This window comes from Mauremys reevesii, linkage group 3 (assembly GCF_016161935.1).
Source record: "Mauremys reevesii isolate NIE-2019 linkage group 3, ASM1616193v1, whole genome shotgun sequence".
Taxonomy (NCBI): domain Eukaryota; kingdom Metazoa; phylum Chordata; order Testudines; family Geoemydidae; genus Mauremys; species Mauremys reevesii.
In genome coordinates, this window is record NC_052625.1 from 88,712,946 (window position 1) to 88,736,691 (window position 23,746).

Below are 23,746 nucleotides of genomic sequence, written 5' to 3' on the forward strand. Positions count from 1 at the left end.
TTCCAACTCAGGAGATGAGGCACTCAAGGTCTGTGGATACCATCTTTAAGACCCAGTGGCCCTTTCACCCAAGCAACAGCACCCATCCCCGAGGCCATTACTCTTTTAGAGTAGGCTGAAACCCCTGGAAGTTGGAGATCTGCTTTGGCAGAAGGGGTGTTTTGTGCCTTCTGACACAAAAGAAAAAACACTGGACAATTTGTAAGGGATTCTTACAGAAGTAGAGAAAAGGGCCTGCTATTCAAGACAGGCACAGACATGTGAGCTGGAGAAGCCGGGCTAGGAGGCCTGCAGGACGGGCTACCAGCTTGGACCAAGGTAGGTCTTTGATGAACCACCTTACAGTTTCTTATAAACAAAGCTTCTGCCTGTAATGGACACTCTCAGATAGGCCTGCCTGAGGTAGCCTTTGGGCAATGCAAACCTTTGGCGTATTAATATATGTAGTTAAGCTTGGTTCGAGTTTTCTATATTTCTTTATGCTTTTAAATATCTAAATACAGTTTCTTAAAAAAAAGCAAAGATAGTTGTCTTAGAGGATTTATACTGTTTTCTGTCTCTGGAGATTATTACACAGTCTCATACTGGGTCCTGTAGGTGCTAACCGGTCCCCGTGTACTTAGGCAGGGTACTATGGTCTCAGTTTAAGGCCTAGTCTACACACTGATGTTGTACTGATAGAACTATTTTTGAGGCAGTTCTACCAGTATAGCTTTTTCCCTTTCCCATACTGGGGAGCCATCCAATATAACTGTATCTGTATTAGGGGGTGTTGTACCATTTTAAATACATGAATACCATGGTGTTGCCTGTGTTTAACTGTAGAGGGGGTCACGTGCCCCTCCCCCCCCCCATATGCTGCTTGTCTTGTACTGAGCATGCTCAGTAACACCTACTGAAACTGCTGCCGTCACTGTGCCCTCCCACTATCAGGGGTCATCTCTGCAGTTAAAAGCAGTATGACTCGTGTGTATGTAGACAAGAGTTGGAGAATTATGGAATTCCACCACAATGAAAGGTGAGTGGCAAAAGGTCCCTCACCTGGCGTTACTCAGACACCAAAGGAAGAGACATCAGCACTGCTGGCTTGAAGAGTGTGATACTTTTTGATTCCCCTGGTGCATGGCTGCATAGCCAGTTCTACATCACTCTTCCCAGCCCTCTTTGCTTCTGGAGTCACCCCTTGAAAAAGTGTGAGATAAATGAAAGGGGTAGGGAGGTAGCTCCCTTTTATGGACACCGAGCCAGCCAGCTAGCTATAAAATCCCTGTTAGTAGCTGTTCTCTACTTGCTTTACCTGTAAAGGGTTAAAGTCCACAGGAAAAAGGAAGGGAGTGGGCACCTGACCAAAAGAGCCAATGGGAAGGCTAGAACTGTTTAAAATGGGGGGGGGGGAACAACATTTCCCTGTGTCTGTCTGTGTTGTTCTCCCGGAGAACAAGGACAGGGTTGGAACTATGCTGTAAAAGCTTGTGCCAGGTATGAAAATCATCAGATCATACCTAGAACTACTCATTTAAAAACCCAAATATGTAAGTAGATCAGGAAATGTCTAGGAAGACACGATTAGATTTATCTCTTATTTCTTTATGGCTTGTGGACTCCTCTGTGGTAACCCCAGGTGCTTTTGTTTTGCTTGTAACCTTTAAGCTGGACCTCAAGAAGCTATCTTGATGCTTAATCCCTGTAATTTTTTTTAAAACCTAGCAAAAAGCCTAAATTCCAGATGTATTTTATTTTTATTTTTGATAATATTTACCTTTAAAAAAAAAGGATTGGATTTGTGTGTCCCTAAGAGGCTTGTGCACATGTTGTTTAATTAGCTGGTGGCAACAGCTGATTGTCTTTGTTTTCTTTCTCAGCTCGTCCTCAGAGAGGGGTGGTGGTGGAGAAAGGGCTTAAGGATACCCCACAGAAAGGAATTCCCAAGTGCGCCTTCCTGTATTTTAAAAGGGGGTTTTGCACTTGGGTGGTGGCAGCATCCAGCCATCCAAGGTCAGAGAAAAGCTGTAACGTAGGGAGTTTAATACAAGCCTGGAGTGGCCAGTATTAATTTTTAGAATCTTTGCGGGCCCCCACCTTCTGCACTCGAAGTGCCAGAGTGGGGAATCAGACCTGACAGGGTGTAATCAGGGAGTGTAACTTAGAGCACCTCTAAGACTGCCTTATGTTGCTCTCTCAAACCAGCTTGTGGATCAGGGAGTCAGTCAAAAAGTTGTCTCACATCACCCCCACCAAAGGCTGCTCTGGATGCCAAAAAGTTAGTCTGAGGATCTTGCCCAAGTTTGGGAACATAGGCGCCAACTTTCTCTCTCTATTCCCACTCCACCCCAGACCCACCCCCACTCCACCCCTTCCCACCCTCACACTGCCCCAGGCCCCGCCCCCACTCCATCCCTTAACCCAAGACTGGAGCACCAACCAACTCCTGTGCTTAACAATGTGTTCCACCTTATGTTTTGCTGTGACACTCTGAGTACCTTTCCCAGACCTGAAGAGCTCTATGTAGCTCAAGAGCTTGTCGCTGTCTCTTCCACCAACAGAAGTTGGTCCAATAACATCTATTATTTCACCCACCTTGTCTCATATCCTGGGACCAACACAGCACTTTTTTTTTAAGCACCCCCCACAACCCCACCCCTTGAATGATGTAGGGTTGACCTACATGGAGCTACATTGTTAGTTTTTAGCTCTGGATTGGTCCTTCTTTCTTTAAATAAAAAATGAATGCTAATCAATTTGTAGAGTTTAACACTCCATAGGCTTTGCCTATTGGTTTTATAAATTCCTTGAGACACAGGTACATTCAAACCTCAGTCAGCCAAACCCTGGTTAACCAGAACTCTCACCTTATAGACTAACAGACGTTTTGGAGCATGAGCTTTCATGGGTGAATACCCACTTCGTCGGATGCATGAAGAACTCTCAGTTATCGAATGATCAGATAGATCTGGTTTTTAACTTATGGTCAGGACCTTCATAGTTACTCAATTCAGGATGAAGAAAGAGCTACAGACAAGGTCAGATTAAGGCAGTCACTGGCTCTAACAACACTAGAGCACCAAGCTGCCTGTGGTTCCCACCCGCCCCCATACCTTGGCTGTACTCTCCAACCTGGTGGGTCTGTGGCACAGGGTTCACTGGTTTCCAGAGAATCAATGGCAGCATCAGGGGCTCCTTCACTACATGCCCCAGTAGGCAGGGTGTTTCTCTTTGGGTGTGTGGGCTGGGCCTGCTGCACTCTTCTCCTCCTGCCACATAGTCCTCTGCAGCGATGGTGTTGGCAGGGTCCGCCCAGAGACAAGGATCTTGGTGCTAACACCCCATTGAGGTGTAATGTGCAGTTCACACTTCTTGCAGCTATTGTTTCAGGCTCTCTACAGACTCAAGCAGGCTTCACTGCATCAATTACATTCAGGTCACATTTTCAGACTTTTTTAGACAATCATGAGGGCAAAGATTTTTAATGAAAGCTGAGATTTTGACATTGCATGATGCCAGGAACTTGGGTCCAAGGCAAAAGCTTATAGGGCCTATGGCTTAATCTGGCCCTGGCTACAGAGGGCTCCAGTTTGAGGGATTTGTCATATCTGTAGCCTGGAGTAAATTGGCTGGTATAGCTTAAAAGCTGCACTGGCTCACTGCTCAGCACTCATCATAGGATTGTTCAGGTAAGATCCTCTAACATCTTGTCCAGTGGACCTTGACAGTTCTTCATTCAAGCTAACTGACTAAAGTTTCCAAGTTCTATTCATAGGTATTGCTCCCTCCTAGCCCAGCTATTAGCTTCTCCTGAAGATCACAAAAAAAAAATAATTGTGGTATTAGTCTACGTTAATGCCTGCTGCAAATAAATATGGATAGTAGCTGCCTCTGTGCATCTCACTCAAGCAGAGCAATAAGTGGCGCAAGAAAAACAAGCAAAGCAGACAAGAAAAGAATGTCTGATTATCCTTTGGGCAACAGGACATTGTAGATCCTGTTTACAAGGGGGAAAAAAATTCACGGGAGTGACAAATGACAGCTTGTCCCGAAAGCTTATGTCAAAACCATATTCAGCTGAAAGGCTGTAACATGGTGTAAAACATGCGCTCATTAGAATTTGATATTAGCAATGTTTATAAATCAGGAAACTGATTCTGTAACCAACACAATCCAACAGGGGATAGTGAAAATGTTAATTATTATAAATGAGGAAAACTAAACAGATGGAGCAATTACAGTAGCATTGTATGAGTCTAATCCAGCTCACCTTAGCCTTAAATCAAAAGGGACAACTCAAGAAAAGAAGGGTCATGTTCTGCTGGCCTATCTATATTTGTAATAGGGCTCTACTACAGCAAACATGGGAGACTGAAGACCATAGAATATAGCCAGCTAGTGCTAAAAATAGCATCACCTCAGTCAAGGAACAGAAACAGGAGTACACAGAGATCTTTTATAAAACGATTACTCCAATTTTCAGAGGTATTTAGGAGCCTAAAAATGCAGATAGGTGCCTAGTGGCATCTATTCAAATAAAACCAACAAAGGGAAAATTTTCAAATCTAAACGTGTGAGCTGCTCATGGAAAATAAATGCCTGCAGCCCCAAACAGAAAAATGGTGCCAAATATGCAGCGACACATACAAGTTGGGTAAACCGTGCAACAAAACAAGGGAGTGATTGAGCAGATGCCTGTATGTGCATGTACAAACACCACATGCGTAACTCTTTTGCATACGCAGCTGCATTCTTTGTGTATAAATTTGCCTTTCACTGTCCCCAGCATGCATATTTTGTGCATGCAAGTTAGTTTCAAAAACTTGTGCCTATATCCCCCAAACAATGTTGCCAATTTCTCTGTTAACATGTTCTACATAATATGCCACAGCTATTCTTGGTGCAACTTGAAGAAAGACATTTGGCTCTTTATTCTCTCCCTTTCTAGATTTACCAAAAGGGTTTCAATATGTACAATTTGTCCTTTCCTGTTTGCCTTTCCAAGATGAATAGTAAACAAACTCTCTGCTTCCACATAAAACTATGTGTTGGTTAAGGAAGAACCTTTAATTCACCTTTTAACAAGGCATGATTTGCTGCATTTATCATTTTAGCCTCAAAAGGCTTCTGACAATAAGATAGGAAGCTTGTTAAGACAGCAGGGAGAAGTAGTGAGGGTCACAGGCTATTTCACAAATTATTATGCTTCTAATGGCTCTACATGAGCAAACCATTCAGAAGCAAAACAAAAATTGATTTTTCCAAGATGCTCAAGCCCTAAATAAGCATCCAAGAATTCAGCTTTCCTGCACATTTACTCTCCCTTCTAGATCTTTTTGCTCCTTTTCATTTCTCTCTCTCCGTTACTTCCATAATCGGTGAAATATTTATTACCGGTTGAAATGGGACTACCTTAACACACGCTAGGGAACTTCTAGTATGCAACCCACTTAAGCTGGTTAGCGTGCAACATGCTGGTGCGCATTAAACTTTACACCCTAGCTGGTGTGTACTAATGCACGGTGTGAACAAGCCCTAATTTGACTGCAAAAGAAAACACTGCAGGGCTCTCACTCCCAAAATTTGAACAACTTCTACCCTCTTTTCCAGAGATCACCAGGAAAGTTGGTCAGTCAGCTAAGGCAGCAGAAACCGAATAGCCAAACACACAGTTTTGGCTTGGCCTATCCCAAATAGAAATAGAAGCCTACCACAAAGTTTATATCTGGACCCAGAGATAAGGTTGTTTCAGGGAGGCGTTTCCTTCCTAGAGTGCTGGATGACATACATGTGTTATGGGTGCTTTCTCTATGTTGCTATTAACTGGATATTGTGTTGAATTTAACTTAAATTAATAGAGGATTTCCTAGCCTTTGAACAATTCATTGGTGGGAATTTCACTTAAGCAACCCTAACCAGTCCACACTTTAGCATTTGTGTTAGAACCTAAAATAGGTTGGGTCACAGATGTTTTTTAATCAATTTTTTAAAAAGGTAATTTTTAAAGGATGAGCTTCTCTGTAAGCCAGTTCCTAAGCTGCAACTGAATTATTGCATTTCTTACACCCTCATTTTTTAAAGTTGGTTCTCAAATTCCTTTCTCCCCCTCCCCCCTTCTTTCTTTTAATAAGATTTGACTTTCCCTTAAGAATTGTTTATGGTACAAGTCTCAGAACACTGTAAACTGAGTTCAACTTCTTGCTAATGAGTTGATATTGAACTGATTTTATGAGCTGGCAATGTATCAACTACTCATCATTAAATCATTCCCAAAATGAACATTAATGAACTTCACCAACTAGAGCAATGCAAAACAGCTCAGCCGTCCCCTGATTTCCAATTCACTGCAAAGTAACTTGAATTCAGACTACACCGCTGACTTCACTGAATTCCTGTATAACAAGGGGCCATAAAAACAACGAGTTTCTGCATATGCACACTGGATGTTCTCATACATATTAATTTGGTCACACAATGTATTCCAGCTACCCAGTGAACTCTTGCTTGGATATGAACCATCTTAACATGCTGCATCAATCTGCCAAACTCTAGTATGAGTAAACTGGATTTTATCTTTAAAAACAAGTATCTTTTCAATGTTAAAGATTTGAGTTTTGTCAATTTTTCTCATGGTAAAGGTCAAATGTAAAACAAAACCCCTGTTTTTTGCCTTGCACTGCTTCCTTGAAGATGTAAAACATTTGAAACCATCTTTATCCATTTTCTAGCATTCGAAATACCAGGATTTCACTTCCCTCACTGTGCTGGAGGAACTAGGCACTAGGTCACACTTGTGGGAATGGGGGTTCTATCTGGGAAAGAAGTGACTCTGAAAAGGGCTCAGGGGACTTGGTGAAGAAATCACGGAGCACGAGCCCACAGTGCAATGATCTGGCTAAAGCCATATCTGCTTTAGGGGAAAGAGTGTTTAACACACATATTAAAATGCTAGTATAGACAAGGCAAGTTATAGTTTTAACACATTAGTCAAACTAGGTTAACTCAGCAGGGAACCTAGGGTCTACCTCAATCAGACTATACATGTTAAAATTACAACTTGCCTTGTCTACACTAGCTGTGAAATACTGGCTTCACTGAAGTCAATAAGAATTTTGCTGTTTATTACAATGTGGTCAGAATTTCACCCTAGCATTTTAACAGATATTAATAATTAATAAACAGGTGCTAGCTAAACATGTATTTTAAAAAAAATCCCCCCCTCCAATGAAGACAAAGCCTAAGTGGACTAACACAGTCCTTGAGTGTATAAACAGAAGAATACTAAGTAGAAGGAGGAAGGTGGTATTACCTCTGTATACAATGTTAGTGAAACCATTACTAGAATACAGTGTCTGGGGTCCACACTTTTAAAAGGATGTTGAAAAACTGAAAAGGGTTCTGAGAAAAAGGTCAGAAGAATGACCAGAGTCTGGCACATCAGCCTTACAGCAAAAGAGTCAAAATGGGTGGTCTGGTAAGTGTCTCAAAGAGAAGCTGAAGTGCAGTGGTGTCCCGACCACGGTTTACAAGTGCCTACGAGGGGAGAAAATTTCTGATAGCAGAGGGCTCTTTAATTTAGCAGACAACATTATGGCAAGATCTAATGGCTGGAAATTGAAGCTAGTAAAAGTTCAGACTAAAAATAAGGTGAAAATTTTTAAACAGTGAAGATAAGTAATCTCTGGAACAACTTTCTTAGGGATGTGGGGGATTCCTCATCACTTGACATCAGTCTGAATGTCATTCTAAGAGGCGATTGCTCAAACAGAAGAGATGCAGAGATTAGGGGGTGGTGCAGAGATTAGTGGGTGGAATTCTATGGCCTGTGTTATCCAGGAGGACAGACTAGATGATCATAATGGTGCCTTTAAATGTAACAGCCTTTGGAGGACCAGCAAAGTGACGTCACATGAGGCCGATACCTGAACCTTCACTTCCACCTACCCTGAATTAGAAATATGCCAATTCTGGGACTGTTTTGCAGAATCCTGAGCTACATGGCACAGTTTAACATTCCCACCAATTTGAGAGACTGTCTTGCTCTCCATGCTATACTGCCACAGCTGTGGCCAGAGATGGTCGGGCTGGGCCCTGTTCTGTTTAACAGAGGGAGCTGCTGGCAGAGTCTTTTCCAGGAAGGGGTTGAGATGTCAGAATTCTGTCTCGATCCTCACCCCATCCTTGGTTCAGTGTAGCTTAAATGGGTTATTCTTCAGGGCACACTACAAGGCCATCTCTTTTCCTAGGCTTTTGGTGGGGAAGATGAGGGCAAGCTGAAGACTGGGGGCAGGGGTGTACTGTGTGGCTGAAGTGAAGGTCTTTTCTCCTCTTTTCTGGTTTAACAAACGCAAGCACAGCAATTTTCTTGATTCCTTTGTTTTGAACTTTTAATGCATGTTAAAGAAATCTTGAGCTTCTGGCGAGGTGCTGTCTGGTTTTTAAAAAAAAACTAAAGAAGATAAATGCAGCATAACAGAAAGAAATATTCTTTGCCGAAGCAGTGGATTTTAGAAAGAACTAGATTAAAAATACTGCTTTAACTATTGATGTTATTTTAATCATATTGCGACATTATGTCACAGAAGCTGTCACACCATTTAAATACATCCCAATTCGCTCACTGAAACAGTGAATCTTAATTAATATCACAGTTATTAGGAGGTAACAATGGCTGTACCCATGGACCCAGGTCTCCAATAAGGGTATGTCTACACTGTGTTTTAAAACCTGAGGCACCATGTCTCAGAGCCCGGGTCTACAAACTCAGGCTCACACTATGGCAGTACAGATCCATCTATTTCATAGAATCATAGAATCTCAGGGTTGGAAGGGACCTCAGGAGGTCATCTAGTCCAACCCCCTACTCAAAGCAGGACCAATTCTCAACTAAATCATCCCAGCCAGGGCTTTGTCTAGCCTGACCTTAAAAACCTCTAAGGAAGGGGATTCCACCACCTCCCTAGGTAACCCATTCCAGTGCTTCACCACCCTCCTAGTGAAAAAAAGTTTTTCCTAATATCCAACCTGAAGATGTTGTGGGAGGGGGAAGTAAGGCTTCTTCAGGCGGTACCTCTGGGTCTACTGGAATAGGAACAGGATGTGATTGATCCTGCAGTTGTGACGATGCTGCCTGGTGTCTTGCATCAGTATTTCAGTCCTGCTTCCTTACAGCATGACTATACCTGAAAGGATCTCACTATTCCAGATGTAAAATGTTTCTCCGTGTCAACATTTTATTTTAATGCACTTTTCACTAGGTCTTGCGGCAGCTGGGGACTGCTAATGTCACGGCTCAGTACATGCAGTAGTGAAACACTGCATCAGCTTGCCACATCTTCGTGCAGATCCAGTTACATGGCTCTTTAACAGTGAATGAGAACAGAGGTGGCAAACTCTGAGGCTATAGGGAGAACCAGAACATGCCCAACAAGCTACACATGCACTGTTACAGCTGGGTGAACACTAATTCAGGCATAGGCTATAGCTGAAGAGGGTTGCAAGAAGCAGCTAAAAGGGATGTGTTAGTCTGTTTCAGTACGTTATTTCTCTGTGGTCAACACAGTTGAGTGGTAAAAGTTAAATGGGGCTGACAATATAGGAAGCGGAAAATCTCTGAACCATACAGACCTAGTGAATAAAATTGCTATTTTCTTGCATCAGCAATGAGAGGGTTTCAAATATATGGCACCGTAAACTGAGTTGCATATGGTAATTCAAGTTGTATCAATGACTGATTTTAACTTGTTCATCCCACTTGACAAATCTTCCCCTCAAATAAGAGGCACAGCTGAGAATTTTTTACAAGTCTCTTGAAGATCATCTGCAAAATAATTAGTAATTTTCAAAGGAGTTGAGGATCTACAGCTTCCACTGAAGCCAGCAGTTGCATAGCGGCTTTGAATATTAGGTCCCTTTTTATGTAAGGTACTTAAGACACCCAAATCTGAAATTTTTGGCTTATTTATTCTACAGAGTGAAGTGCAGTGGGACTTGCAGGTGCTCAGCACTTCAGGATTAAGACCTAAAATAGTACATTTTTCCTTTGGAGGCCCAGTCCTGTGAGGTGTCAAACTCCTACAAAAGCTATTTCATTCAACTGGAGGTGAGGGCGCTCAGGATCTCACAAAATCGGGCCATTGGCAAGGATGGTCCAGAGACAAGAATAGCAAAGAATAGCAAATATGGCAGGTGACCAGTTTGGCTTAACAGAGAAATCTTTGGTGAACTTAAACACAGAAAGGAAGTTTACAAGCAGTAGAAACTTGGACAGATGATTAGGGAGGAGCATGCATGGGGTGTAATCAGGAAGGCCAAAGCACGATTTAAGTTGCAGTTAGTAAGGGATGTCAAGGGTTACAAGAAGGGTTTCTACAGGTATGTTAGCAACAAGAAGGCGGTCAAGGAAAGTGTGGGACCCTTACTGAATGGGGGAGGCAACGTAGCAACAGATGATGTGGAAAAAGCTGAAGTACTCAATGCTTTTTTTGCCCCCGCCCTCGGTCTTCACAGACAAGGTCAGCTCCCAGACTGCTGCACTGGGCAGCACAGTATGGGGAAGAGGTGAGCAGCCCTCAGTGGAGAAAGAGCGGGTTAAAGACTGTTTAGAAAAGCTGGACATGCATAAATCCATGGGGCTGGATGCAATGCATCCAAGGGTGCTAAGGGAGTTAGCTGATGTGACTGCAGAGCCATTGGCCATTATCTTTGAAAACTCGTGGTGATGAGGGGAGGTCCCGGACGGTTGGAAAAAGGAAAATATAGTGCCCATCTTTAGAAAAGGGAAGAAAAAGAATCCAGGGAACTACAGACCAGTCAGCCCCCCTAAGTCCCCAGAAAAATTATGGAGCAGGTCTTCAAGGAATCCATTTTGAAGCACTTGGAGGAGAGGAAGGTGATGAGGAACAGTCAACATGGATTCACCAAGGGCAAGTCATGCCTGACCAACCTGATTGCCTTCTATGATGAGATAACTGGCTCTGTGGATGTGGGGAAAGTGGTGGATGTGATATACCTTGACTTTAGCAAAAAACTTTTGATATGGTCTGCCACCTTATTCTTGCCAGCAAGTTATAAAGTATGGATTGGATGAATGGATTATAGGGTGGATAGAAAGCTGGCTAAATCGTCAGGCTCAGTGGCTCCATGTCTAGTTGGCAGCCGGTATAAAGTGGAGTGCCCCAGGGGTCTGTCCTGGGGCTGGTTTTGTTCAACGTCTTCATTAATGATCTGGATGATGGGATGGATTGCACCCTCAGCAAGTTCGTGGATGACACTAATCTGGGGGGAGAGGTAGAGATGCTGGAGGGTAGGGATAGGGTCCAGAGTGACCTAGACAAATTGGAGGATTGGGCCAAAAGAAATCTGATGAGGTTCAACAAAGACAAGTGCAGAGTCCTGCACTTGGGACAGAAGAATCCCATGCAGTGCTACAGGCCTGGGACCAACTGGCTAAGTGGCAGTTCTGCAGAAAAGGCCTGGGGATTGCAGTGAACAAGTAGCTAGATATGAGTCAACTGTGTGCCCTTGTTGCCAAGAAAGCTAACAGCATATTGGGCTGCATTAAAGGAGCATTGCCAGCAGATTGAGGGACGTGATTATTCCCCTCTATTCAGCGCTGGTGAGGCCACATCTGGAGTATTGCATCCAGTTTTGGGCCCCCCCCCCCCACTACAGAAATAATGTGGACAAATTGGAAAGAGTCCAGCAGAGGACAATGAAAATAATCAGCTGGCTAGGGCACATGACTTACGAGGAGAGGCTGAGGGAACTAGGCTTATTTAGTCTGCAGAAGAGAAGTGGGAGGGGGTGGAGATTTGATAGCAGCCTTCAACTACCTGAAGGGATGGAGCTAGGCTGTTCTCAGTGGTGGCAGATGACAGAACAAGCAGCAATGGTCTCAAGTTGCAGTGGGGGAGGTCTAGGTTGGCTATTAGGAAAGACTATTTCACTAGGAGGGTGGTGAAGCACTGAAATGGGTTACCTAGGGAGGTGGTGGAATCTCCATCCTTAGAGGTTTTTAAGGCCCAGCTTGACAAAAACCTGGCTGGGATGATTTAATTGGTGTTGGTCCTGCTTTGAGCAGGGGATTGGACTAGGTGACCTCCTGAGGTCTCTTCCAACCCTAATCTTCTATGATTCTGACCAAAACAAGTTGAACCAATTAAAAAAAAGAAAAGCCAAAGATCACTATACAAGGAGTAACTAAAAAAAAAAAAAAAAATGAAAGTCTGGATGTAACTGATACTCACCAGCAGCAACTTCTCCAACAGAAAAATGTCACTTCTTTCTCTCCCTCCCCGGACATAGTCTTGAATCAATGTTTATATTTATAGACCAAAGTATTAGGTGTATCTTGTCAGCATACAGTGAGTGCTTTAAAGTAAACATTTACAGCACCTCAGAATTTGACTTTACTGCAATACTTCCTGTTCTAAGTATAGGAAATGCTACAAATATCATAGTAAAGTCCAAATACCACAGAGCAATACATCTTTTTTTTAATGGCACCTACTAAATAGAGTTAGTAAAACTGCACAGTAAGCTTATCACTACGACCATTCAGAACTGGAATACTACAGGCACATTACATTCTAGTTGTAAATCCACTGAGGTCAATGGGTCAATACCAAGGATTAATCTGGCCCTTGGGAGGGGCGGGGGAGAAGGATTGAGGATTCCAATTAGAAACTACTATTTTAGTAGAGAAAGTGGTGAGGAGACTGATTTATAAGATCAGTGTTACTGAAGGGATGTCTGAAAACATCATTTGGGATGAAGGCTGTTGTGAGAAAGTAGCTGATTAGCATTGCCTGATGAGTCAAAAAAAGGAAGGAAGAAGCGTATGAGAGGTTGCTGAGAGAATTAGGGTCAAACAGACAAAAGTATAACAAATGCTGAAAAATTCTTGAGGGGTCCATCCTGGTCTGTTTTTCAGGGATGGGAAAAATTAGAATGCCCTTGTTACTATTAGTAAAGGGGGGAAAATAGGCAACAGTATTATCCAAAGGCCCTGAAGTGCATTGCAGAGCCAGAAATTTAAACTGACCCAGCTACGTTGCTGAGGGGTGCGATAAACCCAAGTTGTCCTGCTATGAAAAATGTAACAAAACAGAATGGCTTTCAGCATACACTCAAGAGGACAAATTCTGCCCCGCCTTTTACTGCCTTGTGACATCACTGAAGTAACTCAAAATTGGCCAGTGTATCAACTCTCTCTCTAAAGAGACCAGGAAATGAAGCAGTATGGAAATGGAATCACCATACAATCGCCTTCCTCTGTCCTAGATAAAATGACAAAAGAATTATGTTTAAAAATAGCATGTTCTAACCTAGTGTCAAAGACAGTTTGGCTTCCACCCCTATAGGTTATAAACATGCTTTCTAAACACAGACCTCTGGCCACCGATGACAGTGTTCAGGTGGCCCTTCCAGAAGAGCAATGGGTGGGGTGGAGAATGCTGCACATGAACTGCGCATGCTGTCCCTGATTCTGGCTCTGTAATGCACTTCAGTGCCCAGTGAACTTAATCCAGCATCTGGCATGATAATCATTAAATTCAAGTAAGGTAGAATTTTACTACTAATAATAAAAGCATGGATTATGCTTATAAGTGTAAAGTCCTATTCTGGAATGTTTAGTATTGGAGATGGACAAATCCAGAACTGGATCTGAATTTCACCAGTTGCCCCTGCCTTTAAAATGGGCCTAACCAGCACCCCAGATCTGAACACAGCTCCAACTTTTAGGGTGTGAAATTCAGATCCTGATTCAAAATTATGGGTTGGGCCTCAGCTCTACATAAGCAGCAAAGAGTCCTGTGGTACCTTATAGACTAACAGACGTATTGGAGCATGAGTTTTCGTGGGTGAATACCCACTTCGTCAGATGCATGCATGTATTCACCCACGAAAGCTCATGCTCCAATATGTCTGTTAGTCTACAAGGTGCCACAGGACTCTTTGCTGCTTTTACAGACCCAGACTAACACGGCTACCCCTCTGATACAGCTCTACATAATGCACCCAACTCTGCTCTCATTTACACTGGTGTAAGTCTGGAGCAACCCCAGTGAAATCAGTGTAATTCCACTGATTTCAATTCAAGGTAGCAGACCAGCCTCAGGCCTATAGATGTCAAACTCTGAAAACACTGAATTAAACACTTTTCTAAGATAATCTTTTAGGAGGGTTTTTTTAAACACACACACACACACAGACACACACACACACAAAAGTTGTATGTTTTGAAACCTCTTGGAATCCTCTACCCCTCCCTTGTATGTGTCTCTCTCATCAGTCTATATGGTACCACTTTTCTGCTTGCAAAGCAGCAATACAGCTGCAATGCCAGTATGCCTAAAGCTTGCCTCAGGCAAGTGTTAAACCTTTACCACCCTCCTGAATTATACCAGCAAACACAGTGCAAGAGCTATCCAGAAATCCTTTCCTTTGGACATGTGCCCTTTGCAGAGATAGATACTTCAAAAGACTAAAGCCTCTCAGCTCATTCCTGGAAATAATTTTTTTAAATAATTAAATTTAAACGCAAATCACTGCATATTTTAGGCAGGAATCTAAAGGAAAGCCTCAGATAAAAACAGCAGCCCCTTCTTTTGCATTAACTAACAGCGTACTTTTGAAGCCATTTGCCCTCCAAATAGCTATATTTCCTCTCAGAGTCATTTGAAGTCACTGGGACTTTTGCCCAAGTAAGAGGTGCTAAATTGGGCCTTTAAACAGCATTTAATAATCATACCCTATTTAATCTTTACAGGATAGACTCAAATCCAAGAACCATGAAGGGCATTCGACCATGTGATTTGTGCAGCAGAGACGGAGAAGCAGGGGAAGATCGGCTGGATGGCGGTGGAGCACTAGCATCCTGTTAAAAGCGCACTATGTGATAAAGTGTTTTCTTTGCTATCACTTTGGTGGAGCTGCTTTCAATAAGAGAAAATACCAGGTGTATTGAAGGGGGCGTGACCCAGGGTGCCAACAGGCAGAGGGTACAGGGGATGCATAGAGTTTTACTGGGAGCCACTGGGTCAGATATACACATAATACATCACTAACGGGTGGCATGTAAGGTCTCTACCAAGCCCCATGACCCCACTGGTTGTCAGAATCATTTTAAGAATGTATGTAAGGAGAATATTTGAGTATGTATCTATAATGAAAATTGTGTTCTTGAGGCAGGTAACCAGGCAGTGACAAGTCTCAGTTAGGTTCCTTTCAAGCAGGAGGTAGCAGACACCTAGCTCTGTCTGGTCGTGTGTGTATTGATCCTGGATGCCTGTTTGCACACAGAGTCAAATGCTAGTCAAGAGAGGGCAAAAATCTTCAAGAGGGGGAAATTTAGAGGGGAAAAATAAAAACAAGCAGCAGGAAGGGATTCTGTTTATAGACAATGGAATGTTGGGATATATCCGGGGCAGGGTGGGGGGAAGAGTGGGAGGGTGCAGACATACACCCTGGATCCTTCACTGAAGCGGCAAGCTAACAGCATGTTTGTCTTATGAACGTGGGGGCGGAGGGATCATAGCTAAGCCTGACTACAAAACGCTGGGTGAGCATTACTGCACAAGACGTGCGTGTACCTAGTTAAGTAAGTCTTGGCTCTAAAATGCATGTTATGATTTTATTTTATATGTAACCATTTGTTTCCAATATTTCAACTTGCTCTTCAATCTCCAGGTTATGTTTAGTAAACTTTTACCTGATTTCAAAATAAACAAATCTGAGTGCTGCGTGTTAAGCCAAGTGGTGATCTGAGGTGAAGCTGGTAAGCTCGGGTGTACTGCTTCTTTGGAAGCAGCAAATCTGCGAACACTGAGTGTCCAGTGGACAGGGGCGGCTCCAGGCACCAGCACGCCAAGCACGTGCCTGGGGCAGCAAGCCACGGGGGGCGCTCTGCCGGTCGCCATGAGGGCGGCAGGCAGGTTGCCTTCGGCGGCATGCCTGCGGAGGGTCCGCTGGTCCCGCGGCTTCGGCGGACCTTCCACAGGCGTGCCGCCGAATCCGCGGGACCGGAGACCTCCCGCAGGCAAACCCCCGAAGGCAGCCTGCCTACCGTGCTTGGGGCGGCAAAATACCTAGAGCCGCCCCTGCCAGTGGACCAGGGGCTGGATGCTCCAGGGAAGACCTCGGAGGACTCAAGAGTTGGAGTGTGCCTATCACTAACCTGTAGAGACAGCAGGGCCTGGAAGGACTAGAGAGGAGTGCTTGTGTTGCCCATGGCTAGTGGAGTTGGGGAGTTGACCCATGGCAAGCAGACAAGGCTTCCTTATGCAAAGGACAGCTGGTAGCAGGATGCCTGACAATGCTGGGTATCCCCAAAGAAGCATCACAGGGGTGTTTCTTTTAAATGACACCTGCTGCTCTCTCTCAGTTTGGGCCAGATTCTGTCTGGCCCTTATGTGAGCACATGGTAGGAATAGAGGAGAGAGTGCAAGGAGCCTCCCTCACTTGAGCAACCCATGTAAAGAACACACAGAACTGCAATCTCTGTGCTCAGAACAGTACCAGGGTTCCACCTCCCTTACTTCCCAGGAGGTACACGGTGTCTCAAAGGGGATAAAGAGAAAATGGGCCTCAGGGACTGGCTGGCTGCACATGGGGCAATAATCTACAGCCCACAATAAAAAAAAAGTTATAGTTGTGGGAAAGCTTCCCCTGTATGTGTGGGGAACTCCAAGACCACCCTGACTCACTTGAAGCAGGATGTCCCCAGTGCAGTCCTGGGATGGGGTCACTATGCTGTCCCTAAACAAGGCCCATTCAAGCCATTTCTTATTAATTCTGGCAGCCCATCCGTTTTTTGGAGGATTTCTGATTTTTCTTTTAAGTTTCCAGCACAAAGTTAAAGCAAAGGTTCCAACTGATCCTAATTGCATCCATGTGCAGGCTCCAATGCTTGCTCATAGGAATAACTCAACCACGCCAGATGGTACCTGATTTATCAGACTTTGGGGAGGGTACTTCAGAACAAAATGCCTGCAAAAGCGTCTGTGGAAACGGGAAAGGAGTGACTGCACTTGCTATGTGATGCTTAATTACTCCGATAGACATTTTTATAAGGAGAGCACAGTCAAGCCCAATCAGTATGGATGATTGTTAAAAAATAGATCAGTTCGGGGGGAGGGATAGCTCAGTGGTTTGAGCATTAGCCTGCTAAACCCAGGGTTGTGAGTTCAATCCTTGAGAAGGCCAGTTAGGGATCTAGGGCAAAAATTGGTCCTGCTAGTGAAGGCAGGGGGCTGGACTTGATGACCTTTCAAGGTCCCTTCCAGTTCTAGGTGATTGGATTGATTGGTATATCTCCAATTACTAATGAAGATGGCTCAGGCACTTGGTAACACAGAGCCTTTCGCTCCTAGACTACTGGACCGAATCCAGAGCACTCCTGTATTTATCAAGCACGGACCATTCAACAGCTGTTTGGTGAACTACGTAACAGATTCTAGGGAGAAGGGGTTTTGTTCCAATTCCTAAAGAATAAGTGACCATGTGATAACTCACTATTCACCCTCTTAAACTGCTTCCTCCCAGAAAAGGTTTGGCCACATTTCTAGGGAGGAAAAGCTTGTGCACCTGCTTCTTCTGTAACTGCCCAGTGATTAGATCTCTGTCTCTAAAGGCTGTCAGTCTAGCCTTTTTCACAGGCATTAAAATTACTAAAAAGTTAAATTTAAAGGAGAAAACTGACTGTGTACTAAGGATCCAATGAAGCGGAAGGTGTGCCCCCTGTGCAAGCGACAAAGAAGTGTCACTCCCAGGATGCTCTGGAGGTGAAAGCTAGCCATGCCCAGTCGCTCTGCCTTCACACTGGCTCCAGGGCTCCCTTTCTCCCCTGGTTACCTAGAGATCAGTACTCAACAGAGATGCAGTTCCAGGGACATCTCACTACACTTACAGGGGCCTTCCAGGAGGGAAAGGGACTGAATTAAAGGGGGCTTCACACAGTGCAGAGGGTTCCACAGAAAGTCAATATAGTCTCAGACGGTATTAGCTTGTCTGGAAATTCTCTGGGAATGCGTTGCGGGGAGGTAAGAGTCATCTGTGATTCCACCCTCCCTGGTCATCCCTATGCAAACTGGGGGACAGTGCCAGGTAAACAGTTGTACCTACTTTTGCACAAACAGGAATAAAGCCACATGGGCTCACCAACACATGATCTGCCCCCATCCTTCTAGCCTTCCTTGATCCCTCTGTATTATTTCCCCAGCCCCATTAGTGTTTGCCCAATTTTTTTTATATAAAATGTTTGTTGTTATTTCCACTTTTCTTAATATATAAACAATCGTGAGAAGGAGGGAAAAGCAGATGCTTTAGCATACAAAGAATAGATATATAGTATCTGAAGGAAATAAACCATAGTTCTAAAAATAAACTTAGGAGATAAATTTCCTATCAGGCAGGATTTATTTCTACTTTTAATCTGTGTATACTAAATTATACAAGCTCAGTACACCTAGTGAATGATAAAGTGATTAGTCCATCCTCTGCTACACCTCCCAATTTAGAAGCTGGATTTAATAAATGTGCTGTTTACCCTTCTCTTCCAAGGCATGAATAAAGATGGTAAATAAAATCGAGCCTAACAGTGATCCTCGCGACACCCCAGGTGGACACCTCTCCAGGATTCAATACTTGGCTGCAAATCATTGCCATTTATTTATACTCCTTCCATCCATGTGACAGTGCTTATCCCCAAGTCAGTAACAATTAATTGGTCAAGATAGGAGGCATTGTATCAAAACCTTTCCTAGTATCTAGAACTGTACTGTATGTTATGTCTATGCCATCCTTCCCAGGGGCCACACATTTTGTAATTAAAAAAGGCAATCAAGGTTGTCAGAGATGATTTACTCTTTATAAACCCCTGCATTTATTTCTTATGATTCCAAAAGCCTTTTGGTGCTTGCAGATATTTTTTCTTTAAGATCTGTTTCATTATTTTACTAAGGACAGATAGTGATTTCCATTAGTTGATATCACATTTGCTCCTCCACCCCCATTCCCTCTCAAAACGTCTAATACCTCACTATTCAAAAATAATCATGAATGATTCAAGGCGTTTATTAGCTAATTCTGGGAAGATCCTAGGCTGCACATTAGCCAGACCTCTGATTTTTATTCTATATCACCATTTCAATTTTTGGATCATTCAGCTTTAAATGACCATAGCTAGACCAAGTGAACAGGTTTTCTTCAAACATAGCTTGTTTAGTAGATCTCATTCAGACTTAAGAATTAACCCAAGTTTGAAGACTTATGTACTGTATTAGGGTGGTGTTAAAAAAATCTAGTTTGTATTGTGTTGTATTATTTGATAAAGATTTATAATAATGATATCCAGAGTTTAAGTATATTTAAGTATAAGAACTCAGGAGCAGAGTTAAGGTTAACCTTTCAAACTTCCCTTCCATTTCATACTTTTGAGTGCTTGATTTCTCAGCCTTAAAGTTCTATTTAATAGTAGTGGTCTTTTTAAAATATTTTTGTTTTATAAATGTGATGCTTCTGGTGTAAAGTGGACTTGGTTTATTTGTTTGATTTGTTTTTTAAATAAAGGAAAATTCCAAGATCTGGAACTATTTGCCTTTACAGTTGCCTGTGCCTTTTCTGAGGCTAGCAGAATCCAGCCTTCTATTAACCTAGACCTCCTGGGTACCAAGTACAATATGCCCCTTTATCTTTATTTGGCAACTTGTGTATCAGGAAGCAGATTTTATTTAACATTCAGAAAGTCACCACTTTACTACATGGCACTCACTAAATCAATTCCCATTAAGTGGAATTTATGCTAATACTGTCCCAAGTAATTATTTGTTATTGTCACTCACTCATCAGCCTAATCAGCTTTTTAGTAGTTGCATTTTGAAAGCTTTAATTGTGTTAGCTCTCATCCAATTCCTCCTTCCCCCCATCCCCCCTAGTTTAGCCAAATGCTTATTCATATTTAAGGTGCAGTTTCATTCTGAAAGGGGACTCTAAAATAATGTTGTACGAGTCCATGTTTATTGCCTGTCAATCAGTTTCCATATCAGATGTGGTCAGTTTACAAGTAGACATATGGTTTTTTTCTAACTACTAGCCCCACAAACTCAGTGTGGGCTCTGACAGTCTTTCCATCTCACACATACGTCAGCATAAAAAAGATTCTCTAGGCTAAATTAGGCCCTTGTCTACACCTACAGCACTATTATTGTCAGTGGGCTTGCACAGGTGTAACTGATTAGACATCAGTCAACAATTATTGTAGGGCCTGATTGAAAGCCTATTGAAGTCAATTGGCTCCCATTCATTTCTATGGTTTTGGATCAGGCCCTTAATGCACAAGGGTTGTCTCTGCAGGGCTAACAAGCAAAAAACTGATTTTTTGGATCTGTGGCCAAACCAAAAGATTTGGGGGAAAAATTAGTTTGTTTTGAACTAACCCCCCTTCCCCCCAAAAAATTTACGCAATGAAATGAAAACCCTTCAAAAAATTCATTGGGGTCAAAAAGAAAGGTTGCTTTGAGTCAACTTTACATTTCAAAACTGTCATTATGAAATTATATTTTTGAAGCTATTTTGATTTTTTTTTCAGCAGCACACTATTTCAATATTTCAGAAATTTTTTATTTCAGGTTTTTTGGCTGAAGCTATTCACCCAAATTCATGAATAGCTTTTGTGCTCCCCTTCCCCTGTCCCACCAAAATGCATTTTTCAGCAAATTTACTATTTGCCAAAAAAATTCACCCAGCCTCTTTCTGTCACGGAAGTAAGTGATCTGATTCCAAATACACACAGATTGCAGGTCAGCTGAGTAAGAAGGTGCCATTTTTATAGAACCACTTTTCTGACTAGAACCACACTATAAGGGATATTTATGCATCAACCATACTGTTCAGAGTTCAGTCATTTTTAACTTATCCTTCACTAAAAAGCAAAAGTTGCAATGATTTTTTTCTCCAGATGGGGAAGAAAAAATAGTCACCTACATAACACTCCAAAACAAAAAAGGTTTTACTTAACCCTGCTGCAGAGAGTTTCTGTTCAGCCAGCAGGCCTAGTGGTCAGATCCTGCTGCTCTAGTCTCTCTTTCACTTCAGTGTTTCAGGGATGCCTGGCTGTGGGGTCAGCTTTCTTGCTGGGAACACCCAAGTCCTGCCCATCTTAGGACTAGGCCTAGGGGAATCTGGGGTGAGTAGGGGGACCCAGGTCCTCTCACTCCCTGAAAGTGTGACAGCATGTGCTGGTCTACACTTGACCCACCTCCTGTTCACCTTCCCCTTGGCCACTTGCTGCCACATCCAACATCTCAGTTTAGGGCGTGGCTGTTCTTTGATTATAGTCCTTTGCGCCAACCCCCAGAGTCTCAGGGCTGATGAAGACAACCCTTTGGTTCCCCACATTGTCCTCCGTACCTCTGGGTGATGTCTCCAACAAGGGTCAAGAGGAAAGACTCACAGCTGGACCTCTTCAGTAAGTGCTTCAGCTCTTCCTGTCTCAGGACAGCTTTGGGGTTTCTCCCCCTGGCTTGGAATTCTTTTTATACTGCTTCTTTCCCCAAGAGCATGCTCAGTAGTGCCTGAGCTTTCCTGGCCCAGTCCTGCTCCATCTTACCCTCCCAGAACTCCATGCACAGACCAAGCATGGAAAAATAGAGCCCAAAGGTTCTGATATAAACTGAAACAAAACAATTATAATGAAAATGGTTTTTAACCTTACCTACTCTGATTGTGTCTGATAATACACCAATGTTAAGATAGTCATTGAGAGTGACCAAGTTTAGAAATAAGAGTTTTTAAAATCTCAAATGTATTTGAGTTTATAATAATGTGAATATTGCTTCACAAAACACGCCACAGAGCAAGCTGGGTACAAGTCTTCTTTAAGAGTCCTTATTTTGGCCTGAAATGATTTATTGTACATATAAAACTCCCTCATTGTCCTCCATTGATACGTCGTTCAGCTTTCCCTTCTGCAAAGACAAAGCCAAGAGGAGGATTAAAACCAGAAGATAATCTCCAATATGAATTGGTTTAACGCTCCGGTGTTTTAGTACAGTAAATATTCTCTTCTTCCTATTTTCCTTACAGGCAGAAATCAATACAGCTGGCTCACTCAGAGGTATCTCTTCCCTCCAAGCTTTCTAGTGCAGGTAACTAACTAAATTATCCTTTCAAGCAAACCCTATACTTTGCATTTTTACCCAAAGTGAACACAATACATATCCCTACTCTTGTTGTTATAAAGGATGGGCAACTCCCCTTTTCTGCCCTGTAGGCCAGGAAAGGAATGTAATGGGTGGTCATCTTAAGTCTCTAGCAAATGTTTGTGTATCAAGTGAGCAACCACTGAAGGAAATTCAGATGTGTATGTACAAGACTAAGTGCTAGTCTACACTAGAAACACTGTCCAGTGAAGACACTCTGTGCTGATGGGAGAGAGCTCTCCCATTGGCATAATAAAATGACCTCCATGAGAGGTGGATAGGAGAGAGCTTCTCCTACTGACATAGCGCTGTCCACAGCGGTGCTTAGGTCGGTGTAACTTATATCACTCAGCAGAGTGGCTTATTCACACCCCCAAGTGACGTACATTATTCCGAAGTAAGTGGTAGTGTAGACAAGGCCTAGGAGAGGTTTGAAAGGCCAAGAGCTCCCAACACAAAGCAGCTGAAAGTGCCTTAAAACTGTCAAGTCTCAGCACACCATGCTTGTGATTTTTGAATCTTCCTTGTAAGAGTTGCAAAGCAAATACAAAACTTCATTTTACTTATCCAGGGAGCTTTCCTAAAGAGGGAAAGACACTTAGCTTTAGCTGTTTGCTTTCTGAAATTCACATCTGCTTATGAAATGTAGGTGGCACACGTTATGGCTTTTCTAAAATGAAAATAAACACTTCCCTGATTGGTGGATAAAGTTAACAGAAATTGATAAATTACTTTCCATCCCACTGGGCAAGAAATCTCCAAAGTTTTAGATTTCAGTTGTATGAGAAATTACTTCTGCAATTCAGCTAGCAGGAGCAAATTTAACTGTGTTTTTTAATCTTATCAGAGTGTGACAAAAATCAGAAATTTCATAGCTTTGCCACTGCAACATATGAATGCACAAGTTACAAGGACTCTGTTTAGAGCATTCTAATTTATGAATGCCACCTGCGTATTTGTAATGCTCATTTGAAAGTTAGGAATTCTTAGGATGTTGGAAGACTGCTCTCCAAATCATGTCAGCTGCACTGCCTAAAGGAACAGAAAGTAACACGCAGAAAGGATTACTGCTTGAGCTACACAAGGTCTGTTTCACACTTCCCCGAGCATACCCCCTGCGTTTAGGCTTCTGAGCACTCAACAGTTAGTTAAAACACTGACTAAGAATATATTTGCTGAAGTTTGAATTAGTCTCTTTTTTAAAAATTCTTCCTTTGGCAACTTCAGTATTAAAAATTTTCAAAAAGTTTTCAGGAATACCTGTCACTGATTTATTACCTCTATTCTGGGAACAGAGCTGTTGTCTCAGTGAAGGCTGCTATTTTAATGGTACAGCAGGGTATTCCCAACAGGGTTACCAGACAGAGTGGGACTGAGGTAATTCAGGTCCCACTAGAAATCAGGGAGTTTCAAAGCTGCACTGGGAAAGTAGAGACCTCACTACTCTCTATTAAGGACATCTGCCCTCCACCTGTCAAGGTTAGTTACATGGCGATTCTGTGGCTATTACACCCAGTCTCTCCTAGATATATATAAAGAGCAGTGTTGGCAAGAAATGTCTT

The 23,746-nt window shown here is 42.8% G+C and overlaps 1 long non-coding RNA gene across 1 annotated transcript in view; it reads right to left on the bottom strand.

Moving 5' to 3' along the window:
- LOC120400234 overlaps positions 1-21,476 on the bottom strand; it is a 45,428-nt gene extending 23,952 nt beyond the window's left edge. Inside the window, exon 1 of the long non-coding RNA XR_005595633.1 lies at positions 21,394-21,476. This is a non-coding gene — a long non-coding RNA (uncharacterized LOC120400234). The remainder of the gene's footprint in view (positions 1-21,393) is intronic.
- Positions 21,477-23,746: the final 2,270 nt, after the last annotated feature.